This window comes from Adiantum capillus-veneris, chromosome 4 (assembly GCF_014529385.1).
Source record: "Adiantum capillus-veneris isolate H3 chromosome 4, ASM1452938v2, whole genome shotgun sequence".
Classification (NCBI taxonomy): Eukaryota; Viridiplantae; Streptophyta; class Polypodiopsida; order Polypodiales; family Pteridaceae; genus Adiantum; species Adiantum capillus-veneris.
Window position 1 is genome coordinate 141,916,829 of NC_140934.1, and position 10,998 is coordinate 141,927,826.

The window sequence follows — 10,998 nt, forward strand, 5'->3', positions numbered from 1 at the left end:
AACAACTCGATCTATAATAGATGGATCGAACTCGCCAAATTTGCGAACGTGCTGCAAAGAAACACGTCTTGTCCATCGCACAGCATGCTTGCATTGATTACAAGGACATAAGACCCTCATTGAGAGATAGGTGTTTCGGTTGGACGGTCCCACATCCTCGTCACTACTCATAATGAGGATAAAAATCTTATAACCTGGACGGTCCCACATCCTCGTCACTACTCATAATGAGGATAAAAATCTTATAACCTGGACAACAAATTTAATATTCTTTTGGCATTCTTCGTCTTATCTCTCTCTCTCTCTCTCTCTCTCTCTCTCTCTCTCTCTCTCTCTCTCTCTCTCTCTCTCTCTCTTTACCTCACATTCTCTAGTCATGTCCAATCCCCGCACACCTCGGTCTAGAGGTGCACGGAGATCAGAACCACCGGGTTATAATCTCGTCTTTATTGGTCAATACCTATATTTGTGGGTACAAGAAATCTACAGACCCACGTCTACATGATACTGCATGTAGTGGACAAAACCCCTTTGCCTCTTCTCTAGCTGTAGCACTTCACAGCATCTTAACATCTTTTCACAGTAGATCTTTTCACTGTTCGTCTAACTCTAAACCCTAAACCGTAAGTAATTCTTGCGTGGACTCGATCTAACGTAAATAAGCGTAAATCTAAATAAACGTAAATCTAACTAAAAATAAACCTAAATCTAATTTAACGTAAGTCTACATCTAACCTAATCTTTAACGTCTTTTGGGATAGTTTCCTACGACGTTAAAACTCTCTTCTTCTTGTGTGTGTGTGTGTGTGTGTGTGTGGGGGGGGGGGGGGGGGGGGGTAAACCTAAATAAACCTAAGTCTAATCTAATATAACATAAATTTAAATCTAACATAAATTATGTTATATTAAAAACAAAGAACTAAACTAACAGGGATTATAAGAACCTTAAAACTGATTTAACACATAATTTTTCACATAACTCGGCAAGAGTTGGCATTCTCATCACTAAAGATGTGAGAGTTAACTTCCGGCGGTGACGCTGCCTCATCTCCATCCACATCTGACGACAGCAATTGGCCCTTTAGACCGTTCTTGCTCTTGTTACTAACTTTGAAGTTGCTGTTGAATGACTAGAGGTTGTCTAGATGGTCATTGTGTCGGGGATGTAGTGACTCTTGCCACCCTGAAGATCCACCTTCTTCCCTATCTTCTGAAGACATTTCACCAGTACTTTTGGATCGACGGAGCCCACCATGAGTGAAGGCAGCAATACCCTATATTCCATTGAGGGCTTTCTTCACCCGCTTCATGCAGGCATCGCAGTCTATGGAGACCTAAATCTAATCTAATATAACGTAAATCTAAATCTAACATAAATAAACGTAAATCTAATTAAAGATAAACCTAAATCTAATCTAATTTAACTTAAATAAACCTAAATCTAATTTAACGTAAGTCTACATCTAACCTAATCTTTAACGTCTTTTAGGATAGTTTCCTACGACGTTATAACTCTCTTCTTCTTGTGTGTGTGCGCGTGTGTGGATGTGTGTGCCAATAAGAAGAGATAAATGGTATAACCTTTCTATCACCCATGCCAAGTATGATAGATTGGTTATGCCATTTCCCTCTTGAATAATAGGTCTTGAGTTCAACTCCTCGTCGGCTAGATCTTTAGGTCTTTTAATTTTAATTAGTTTCCTACGACGTTAAATTAGTTTCTCTCTCTTTCTCTCTCAATGTGTGTGCGTTTTTTTGGATTGTATGCATGTTTTCTCTCTCTTTTCCTCTCTCAATGTGTGCGTTTTTTGTTTATGCATGTTCTCTCTCTCTTTTCCTCTCTCAATGCGTGCGTTTATTGTTTATGCATGCTCTCTCTCTCTCTCTCTCTCTCTCTCTCTCTCTCTCTCTCTCTCTTTTCCTCTCTCAATGTGTGTGTGCATTCTTTGTTTATGTATGTGTGTGTGCGTTTTTGTTTATGTTTGTACTCTCTCTCTCTCTCTCTCTCTCTCAAAAACACTATGTGTGTGTGTATGTGTGTGTGTGAGAGAGAGAGAGAGGGAGAGAGAAAGAGGGGAAGGGAACATGAGAGTGAGGAGAGGGAAGGAGCATACCTGGCTCTCCTTCCTCTCCTTGTGTGTGTGTGTGTGTGTGTGTGGAGAAGAAAGAGAGAGAGAGAGAGAGAGAGAGAGAGAGAGAGAGAGGGAGAGCGTTACCTGCTCCTTGCTTGAGGGCGTCGAAAAACTCAGATCTGAGATCTGAGTTTTTGGGCGCGCTTTGTTATTTTTTTAGCTCAGTCGGCGTCGCTATGAGCGTCGCAAATTTACAAAGAAATTTGCGACGCTCATAACGACGCCGGGAATTTTTTTTTTGAGCGTCACTGTGTGAGCGTCGCTAATATGAATAGCCTCTTGTAGTGTTTGCTACCTTCAACTTTTTACCTGGGAAGAATGCCATCTTGAGCATCAGCTCCCTTATAGAAAATTGAAATGTAGACCACACTACATCCAAGAATCCCCATTCATGAATTGTGAACACATCACATCTAGTCTTTCCAAACAGTGAACTTTGAAACACATCATGTCCAACAACAATGACTTGGTGCACACATCCATAGTGTTTTAGATACGTGTGATTGACTCCTTGCCAGATGCATGTGCCTTGAACTTCGACCCACGCGTTCAGACACCAATAACTTGAATTCCGACACAAGGGTCCAAATCATTTGTAGGGAGCTTTATTTTGCCCCTCTCTACTACTCACAAGTCTCTCTCTAGTTGAAACTAGTGGTAGCAATTGTCAGGTGACTAGAAATCTTGCGCCATGGCCATTATGGCCCCTACCACATGTGCCATGACGATCTCATCTATCACTTCTTTATCATCGTTATCTTTTTCCATCTTGCCTTTTCCTTTGTCCTCTTATGAGTCCCTAATTTTGTCTTTGGCTTCAAAATCCCGAGCCAAACAAAGTGTCGTGTCACATTTATAACAACAGCTCTTGAACCTCGTGGGTTATCGAGGCAACTAAGTGAGCATTGGTACTACCATCCTTGTCAAGCTTGCCTCTGTCCTCTAGTGAACTCGTGCATTTTCTCTTAGCTTCCTAAGCCCAACAAATTGACGACTTCCTTGAGAACTTCACCCATGAATAGGCCGTTAACTAGGAATTGGTCAATCCGCTTTCCATAGCCAATAGTTGGTGTTGGTCATCACTGTCGCTATACAAGATTTCCTTCTTGTACTACTTATAGTTGGTGTTGGTCATCACTGTTTCTATACAAGATTTCCTTCTCATACTACTCCAAGAGTTGGCTACACAAAACCCAAGCCATTTCACGAGATATACTCAAAGGATTCTCGGCAGCCTCTATACCACCCTCCACTAGGTGGCTCGCAGCGTTTTAAAACTCTAGGTCTTCCAAGGGGGGTAAGATGGCGTTGGATAAGGGGAACACACCCGGAACCCAAACAGCCCGCCTCTCTATAGCTCAGGATAACTACTTCACCCCAATCCACTAGAGTTCACCTTCAAAACTCACACAATCGATAGCAGACCACACCGATTTTTGCCCGTTTACGATCGTGCTGCAGCACACTCTCACACACACAGAGGCCTAGGGAGGCACACACATCTCAAACACCGTCATTAGATGGTTGGAACAGAGCAAAGAAAGGAAGGGGGGCAAGGCGAAAGAAACGGCAATAAATTTGATACGGCTTGCTTCAATTATGACAAAATAACTTGCTACAACAATCCATGGACACTTGCTACAATCCGGCTCGGCATGAAACACCATCGAGCAACAAAAAATGGGGAAATTTTTGGCTTTGCTTTTGTACGGCCCTCCTTGTTGAGTGCACGGCAAGAAAAAACTCCTTGATGCCGCCCTTGCTGGCAGAAAAACGGTCCAGGCACTTCTCCTTCTCAACCTCAAGAGCTCCTCCTTGAGCTCGCCCAAAAGCTTCCTCCCGAGGGTTTTTTTCGTCCTCTCCAAGAGAAGCTCCCCAAGTGGGAAAAACGCCCTTTTTTTGTGGCCAAAAATCGCCCTTCTTCAAAGTAAAAATTTTGGCTTCCTTTTTGCGTGGGCAAGACTCCCTCTTTTTATGTTGAGCTATCCGATTTTTGGACCCCTGTCTGCATGTGAGGCCACCTCTATTTTCGGCATTGCCTTGGGTCCCAAGCATCCACATGAGCTCTCCCTTAAGAGGGCCACCAAAGACGCCGTTGGTGCTCTCGAATCCCTTCTCAAAAAACCTTGGGCCTTTATGGGCAAGTGACCACACTTAGCGCGGGTGCCACATCAGCAACTGACAACGCGACACGGACTGGCCATCGCCGCCGACAACCACTCAAAATGCCGCCTAGCAGCACTCTGTGCAGCGCCACAAGGGCCACCCATGATCAACCGCAATGGCCTCGCATTCTATGAGCTCCACGAGCTCCCTCGACAACTTGGATGCCTTATGAGGCGCACAATTGTAGTACATATACCCTCCGATGCCGGCTTTCGAATATGCATATGGGCTCATTGCCCCGTGCCATGTGGCACCGCCAAGGTAAACCCTCTCCAAACTCCACAAAGTCACCAAAATTTCTTTAAAGAAAATCTCCTTCCCCTTCATTTTTCAAGTGCTGTCCATCTACTTCCTGAGACTGCTAGTCTGTAAAATCACCATCGGAGGTTGTATATGTTACCATATACATGTGGTAGTGATGTGTGTGAACACACTAGGACCGCCGGGGCATTTTTTCCCTCTTTAGGAGGTTCTCTCCCCCGTGCATTGTATATAGGCCCATCACTCTAGGGCTATCTATCTTTCCATTGCACACTAATTAACACACTCTCTATTGTGTGCCTTGAGCTTCCTTCGTCTTCTCCAAGCGGTGTGCATTTCCTTGCAACCCTAATTCCAACAATTGGTATCAGAGCAGGTTGCGTCCTCCCGGGCTCATGCATTGATTGCGTTGTCTGTGAAGCGTACCATTGTTCCTCACATCCGTTCAACAAAATCTGCAAAAGAGGCTTGGGATATTTTGGCTGGTCTTTATGCAAGTCGCAATGAGGCTAAAATTGCTTTGCTGCGTAAAGAGCTGGAATCGAAGATTATGCATGAGGAAGATGATATGGACACTTTCCTTGCTGGTTTCAAGGATATCAATGAGCAACTTATTTCTACAGGTGAAGTCATTTCATATAGTTCCCTTGTGCAGATTGTTCTTGATGCCTTACCAGTTTTTACCAGACTTTTGCTAATACTTGGAGACTTATGACCCAAGGAAATCCTGAAGTTGTCAAGTTGGATGCATTACGCACATTGCTGTTGCAAGAGTCAATTTCCAAAAAAAACAGGACTAGACAACTTGCAATTGAACAGGCTTTTATTGCTTCTCAAACAAAGGGTGGTAACAGCAATGTAGCCACTTCTTATGGTTCTGCTGCGAGTGACAAAACTTCTCTTTCCAATGCTTCTGCTGGTAGCACTTTGTCTGGCAATTCTTGTGATAAGGGCAAAAAGAAGATGCGTTGCCATTAGTGTAAAGCTAATGATCATTTGATCAACCAGTGTCCTAAGTTGAAGGCCAAAGAGGCTAAAAAGAAAGAGGGTGGTTCCACTGGAAATGCTGGCTCCACTACCAATGCAGCCATTGTTGAGTCTTCTGTGAAAGGAGACTGTGATGCTGATGTTGATGTAGAATGGGCTTTTAGTGCAGAGTGCACTTACAATCCTGCTTCCATGATGCATGCATGTTAGTTGCTGCAGATTCATATGTGTGGTATTTCGATAGTGGTGCTACAAAGCACATTACCTCACATCGTAAATTGTTCACCTCTCTCGAGTCTGTCCCTCATCGGAATTTAGTCACTTGTGCCAACAATGCCTCTTATCCGGTTTAGGGAGTTGGAAATATTGTGCTTACTGTTGCAAATGGCAGTTCTTTCACACTTGTTGATGCACTTTATGTACCTGGGATCAAGAAGAATCTTTTGTCTATATCTGCACTTGCTAGACTTGGACTTGTAGTCAAATTTGTGGATGACAAATGTACAATTCATGATCTTAGTTTTGGTGATGAAATTGTTGCATCTGGGATTTTTTGCTGTGGGCTGTATAAGCTCACTTTGTATGACAAGTCTGGACAAAATTTTGCAAATGGTTGCAGATTCAAGGGTTATTTCAGATGCAAAACCTTGGCATGCACGTTTTGGTCATCTGAATTTTGACAGTTTACTCCATTTGCAGAAATCTGATATGGTTGCTTCTTTGCCACCTCTTGAAGCACCTGTCAAACATGTTTGTGAAGGATGTATTTTGGGTAAGATGCAATGTTTGAAGTTTCCAAAGGATGGTTCAATTAGGGCCACATGCAAGTTGCAGCTTGTGCATAGTGATGTTTGTGGGCCCATGCAAGCTCCGTCCTTGGGCAATTACCTTTACTTCGTGACTTTTATTGATGATTACTCCAAGCATGCATGGGTATTTCCGCTTAAAGCGAAGTCCAAAGTTTTTATGTGCTTCAAACAATTTCTGGCTATGGCTAAAAATGTATCAAAATGTACTATGGACACCCTTCGTTCCGATCAAGGGGGGGAGTATATGTCTCATGAATTTAATGAATTTTTGGCTAGTCATGGGATAAAACACCAATGTATAGTGCCTTATACACCTCAGCATAATGGTGTTGCTGATAGTAAAAACATGTCACTTACGAAAATGGCATGATGTATGGTCAAAAGTCAAACTTTGCTGCATTCTTTTTGGCTTGAGGCCATCATGTGTGCCACTTATGTACTAAATCGGTGTTCTACAAAAGCTTTAATTTGCAGTCTATTACTCCATATGAAGCATGGCATGATAGAAAGCCTTCTATTAAGCACATGCATGTTTTTGGCTATTTGGTAGATGCTTTGGTGCCACAAACATAGCGCAGAAATTGGATGATAAGGCTGTCAAATGTATTTTTGTTGGTTATAGTGTTGAAAGCAAAGGTTACAGGTTGTATCATCCGCAAACAAAGTATATTTTGTTTTCACAGGATGTAGTGTTTGTGGAAGATTCTGTTCAATCCTTGTTGTCATGTACTAGAGACAATAATGTAAGCTCACAGAACATTTATGACACTTTGTTGCCTCTTTTTAGTGGTGGAAATACGAATGTAAATTTCGATGAGGCAAGTGTACAGCCTATGGGGGTTTCAGAAAATGTTATAGATCATCCTATTACTGATGCAGATGTACATGATGTACTTGATGAGGAAAGGGCTCAAAATGAGCAGGCTAGAGGTATGCCAAAATGGCTGGTGCATACATTGCGTGACAACAAATTGGATGAACCTTTGTCTAGTCGTACTCGTTAGGCTCTCGCCATGCATCTTATGCATCACATTGTTATGCTTGGGTTGTGTTTATCTTACATGATGTTGAGGAACCTCTGTCTTTTGATGAAGCACAGAATTAAAAAAATTGGATGGTTGCCATGCAATCAGAATATGATGCACTTATAGAAAATGACACATGGACTTTATGCGATCTGATCCTGGCAAAAAGGCCATTGGTACGAAGTGCGTTTACAAGTTGAAACGCAAGCCGGATGGTGAGATCGATCGCCATAAGGCTCTACTTGTTGCAAAGGGTTATGCACAGCAAAAAGGCATAGATTATGAAGAGAATTTTGTTCCCACTTGTCGTATGACTACTGTGCATTTTCTATGTGCATTGGAATTTCATTTTGGTTGGGATGTACACCAATTAGACATTGTTACTGCTTTCTTGAATGGTGACATATTTGAGGAAGTTTAAGTAACGCAACCTCGCGGTTTTGTCAAGAACGGACAAGAGGACAAAGTGTGCAGATGTAAGAAGGCTTTGTATGGGTTGAAGCAATCTCCTCATGCTTGGTATAAGACGGCTGACACTCATTTGGTCAAACAAGGCTTTTGTAACAATCCAACGGAAAGCACATTGTATGTAAAGCGTGAGGGTGATATACTTCTCATTGTGGTTCTTTATGTTGATGATTTGATGATCATTGGACCAAATGAGAGACATATTGCTGAATTTTAAGGCTGATTAAAATGCTACTTTCAAGATGAAAGATTTGGGGCTGTTGCATCATTATTTGGATATACAGCTTAAGCACTGTGATGGTGGTATTGCCTTGTGTCAGAAAAGTTACATAAAGACATTGCTATGTAAGTTTGGACTTGAGGATTGCAAACCTATTTCCACTCCCATGGAAACATGTCTAAAATTGAGTCTTCATGATGCTGGTGATCCTGCTGATGTCACTCTTTACCAAACTGCTGTTGTATGCCTCATTGATGTATGCAACATGAGGCTGGATATTTAGTTTGTAGTCTCACAGGTCAACAGATTTATGCACAACCCAGGGTCTAAGCATTGGCAGGCTGTCAAGAGGATTTTCCGCTACCTTAGTGGCACTTTACATCTTGGCTTGTTTTATCCCAAGGGGGGATCTTTGCTGCCAGACTTACTTGCTTTTTTGGACTTATATTGGGCTGGTTGTTTTGACACGCGAGTGTCCACAAGTGGTTTTTGTTTCAGTTCATGTATATCATGGTTGAGCAAGAAGAAACCTATTGTGGCCACTTTGAGTTGTGAGGCTGAGTACAGGGCAGTCTTCACAACTACAGTTGAGTGTGTATGGCTCAGACGCCTTATGGCTGATTTGGGTGTTGGACAGGACACTGCCAACACCATCTACATTGACAGTCAGAGTGCATTGGGAGTTGCAAGGAACCCAGTTTTTCATGCTCGCACAAAGAACATTGAGGTGCATTACCACTATGTCAGGGAGAGGCTCTCAACAGGAGAGATCAGCTTGGCTTATGTGCCAACACAGGACAACCTTGCATATCTTTTCACAAAGGCATTATCTTGTGAGAAGCTCGAAGCTTTCTGCAAAGCTTTGGGATTACTCCCCTTTGTGGACTGATCATGTCCTCAGGGCATGGCACTTCCCTTTACTCATGTGCCAGTTCTCGTTCACCGCATCACTCCAGGGGGGATTTGTTACCATATACATGTGGTAGTGATGCATGTGAACACACTAGGACCGCCGGGACATTTTTTCCCTCTTTAAAAGGTTTTTTCCCCTGTGCATTGTATATACGCCCATCACTCTAGGGCTATCTATCTTTCCATTGCACACTAAGTAACACACTCTTTATTGTGTGCCTTGAGCTTCCTTCGTCCTCTCCAAGCTGTGTGCATTTCCTTGCAACCCTAATTCCAACAACATTGGCTTCTTCCATCACTTCTGATGTTTTTGCATTCCAAGTTTTTTGGACCCGCTTATCGATGCAATCAAAACGAGGTAAATCCATTTGCCATTACACCGCCGCCGCTTGGCATCAACTTCAATTCACAATAACTTGTCGATCAATGCTCCGTTTGACGTGCCATAACTTCTTTGTGGCCTACATATGCCATATAATTCACATACAAACCCTAGCGAGGCTGCAAAAACCTTAGATGGCACACCTATCAAGGCGACCCACCAGCCGACACAGAATTGGCCCATGATGAAACTTCATCTGCTAATATCTTGACATTCGAGACTCCAAATGACGATATGAAAAGACCGACATGCTCCACATGATGAGCTCTACCCATCCATACATTGAAACCAACTCTAATCACCTGCCCTGTCCATCTCAGATCTGCAAACACCTCCAACTTCAAACTTTAATATCTTGCACTCTGTAGCTCCGTTTGATGAGCCATTGAACTTGCTCCTTCAACACTTGAAGCTCTACATATCTAGGCCAAAAACCAACACCTTGAACCTCCTTCACCTTCACCCTATCAGGCCCTTCGTGGAGCCCTTTTGGCCTATAAACCCACATAAAGCATACATCTCCACCACTGCCACTTGCCTGCCCAGGTTCTTCCCGTCTGCTTTAGCCCTCTGTCATGCATTTGTAAGCATTCACACCACTGCTTGTACCCTCTTCTAGAGGAACGCCAAGAGCAAAGGAGGAAGTGGATGGTGCCATCGACAAGGCATGGGAGGGAGGGATCTCTCAAGGATTCTGAGCCTCGTGCCAATTGTTAGGAAATAAGACGTAGCTAAATAGATAATTGAATAGATTATTTAATGGAGAGAGACAGATTTACATACACAAGATTATAGAGTAGAGAGAGAGAGAGAGAGAGAGAGAGAGAGTACACATGATATACGTGGTTCACCCAATGTGGGCTACGTCCACAGGAAAGCAGCCACTCAATGGCTTTAGTACTTCAAAACAAGAAGTAGTTTACAAAGGGATTATACCCTTAATGGAGCTCCCGCCTTGCTTCACTCTCACCACCTCACACTCACCTTGTTGCATCAACTTCACACTATGAAATTTGTGTAGAAATGGCCTCCTTTTATAGGCCAAAAGGGCTGCCCTCTCTTATGAGAGGCAGCCATGTGTAGCCGCCCTTGTGTGAATAAGTCCAAATCGGACCCTCCAATCCGCCCATGTGTGGCCATCCTTGAGAAGACAAGTCCGCTTTTGAATTCGGCCACCGGCCATTGAATTTGGCCACCGACCATCGGCCATTGACTTTCGAACACCGGCCACCGGCCATTGACTACCGGCCACCGGCCAACCGACCGGTTGTTTTTCAACCACTTTCCGGCCGCCGTCCGGCCATAATATTCCGGCGAAAAGGATATTCCGGTGAGGCCCCTAAAGTTGCCCCTGGTTTTTTACTGTGAATATTTTGGTTTCCGGTGAGTGATTTACCTTCACGCACGATGGCTTCTCCTCATAATGGGGGCCTTACAAATGTGCGCTTTTACCACAGAAAATTACAAGGGTAAATTAGGCTCCATACTTAACAATCTCCCACTTGGAGACTGATCTCCAAACCAAACCTGTGACTGCTTTCCATCCTGGCTTCTTATCCTTGAATGCCAATTGAAGATGTGCAAAAACTCAACTTCTCCTTGTTGACCACCTTTGTAAACATGTCTGCAGGATTTT